The sequence below is a fragment of the Hipposideros armiger genome, unplaced genomic scaffold (genome assembly GCF_001890085.2).
Source record: "Hipposideros armiger isolate ML-2016 unplaced genomic scaffold, ASM189008v1 scaffold_1780, whole genome shotgun sequence".
Taxonomy (NCBI): Eukaryota; Metazoa; Chordata; class Mammalia; order Chiroptera; family Hipposideridae; genus Hipposideros; species Hipposideros armiger.
In genome coordinates this window covers 29979-31924 of record NW_017733130.1, presented here as the reverse complement: position 1 = coordinate 31924, position 1946 = coordinate 29979, and positions in this window count along the sequence as shown.

Here is a 1946-nt window from a genome sequence, read left to right as displayed (position 1 = left end):
ATAAATGACCTTTGAAAAACAGACAAAATACATCATGACTTTTCCAACAACCCAATAATTCTATAGTGTTATTCCCTTTCCTTTTTGCCAGTTTCAATGGACAAATGCATGTGACCCCAACACATTCCCATCTTCAAGGAAAATCCTTGTTTATTAGTTATTATCCCATCCTAACACAAGAAATGAGATGTCTTTGTTGCTTGCCTTAACTTGAGTCAATTACATCACTGCTACTTTCAGTGGATGTAGTGTGTGGTCCAGCTGGTTATTATCCCTTCTTTGCACCACCATTCCTCCTTTCTACTCAGCATCACCACACTTAATACTCCCAGAAATGCACCTCTTAGTTATTTCTCCTATTTGAGGAAGCTAGCAGCCTCGTAAAATAAAAGAAGTGAAAAGGGGGGGGGTAGTAAAGAGGAATGGAAGAAAAAGAGGAGGTGATGGGGAGGATGTTGGGAAGAAGGGATTGGAGAGGAGATGGAAGGGAAAGGAAGGTGACAGGGAGGAAGGCAGGGACATGGAGGAAATCAGAAAGAGGAGAGGGTGGGTGGTAAACAGGAAGGGAATGGTGTAGAGAGCGAGCTATAATAGTAACACAGTGCCAGACATGTGGTAAGAACTTGACCTCATAGAATCTCACCACAGTCCTAGTGGAAGTGCTAACAATATCATCATTTTATACACAAGATAGCAAGAGCTCAAAAAAGTTTAAGTAAATTGCCCAGGATGTTAGAGCTAATGAAAGGTAGAAATGAAAATCAGATATGGGAATACCAGCACCTGACACATAGAAGCCACTCAGTAAATACTGCTGAGTGAAAAAAACGTATGTCAAAAATAGTCATCTCGATAGTTATTAAAGTATATTGATACATTTTAAATAGCTCCCCATTATTAACAGGGATCCTCAAAACAGAAACAAAATGGTTCTTTAACTCGCTAAGAAATATCTTTTCCAAATCAACGAGAGAAGTCATTATTAAAACAAAATCAACAAAGGATCAAGTTCCTAAAACAGAGGCACCACCTTTAGGAAATTTGGTATAATTCGCTAGGACAGAAGACAGAAGTGTGATACATAAACATTCAAAAGGAAGATAAAATACTAAGAATACGTCTTGTTAGTTGAGATTTTTAGCTTTTAACATTATGTTAATGTTATGTTAACTTTAATACAATGTTCTGTTCACAGGGGAGTGATTTCATCATTACTATATCTTTTTCCTTCTAACTTCTATTTTTAATCTATCTTAAGTATATCTTTAATATACTTACCTGTCTAGTTTTTGCTAGTTGGCTCTGGGCTCCTGGAGAGCAAAGAATGCTTGTTGGTTGCTATGTGGGCATTGCTACATGTAATCAGTAGTAGGGAAATTTACGTCTAATAAACAAATGAATAAGTGCTTTATTTTGGAGTGCTGGGGAGGCAATAAACACCATTCTCCTAGGGGAAAACCTTTAAATTCTCAAGGTTTTCCTTTCCTATTACTAAACAACAGGTGAGGGACGTTTCTCACTCCAACCCCCATCCAGAGGCTTAGGGTGCGTGAGTCACCATTACATTCAATCAGGGAGTGTATGGTTTTCACATGTGCTCATCTCAGAGATGGTGATGGGTCACTCCAGTCAAAACTGCTCACTCTCTGAGAATCCATCAAGTCCTCAAGGGTTCTAAACCATTTGCTTTTTCCCCCTAAGTTTTTTTTAACAGACTTAATGTTTTTAGAGGCTCACAGCAAAATTGAGGGGAAGGTACCGAGATTTCCCATATATCCCCTGCCCCCACATATGCACAGCCTCCACCATGAACAACATCCAGCTCCAGGATGGAACATTTGCTCCAACTGCTGAACCTACGTTGACACGTCATTATCTAACCCAGAGTCCATAGTTCACATCAGAGTTCACTCTTGGTGTTGTGCATTCTAGGGTTTGGACAAATG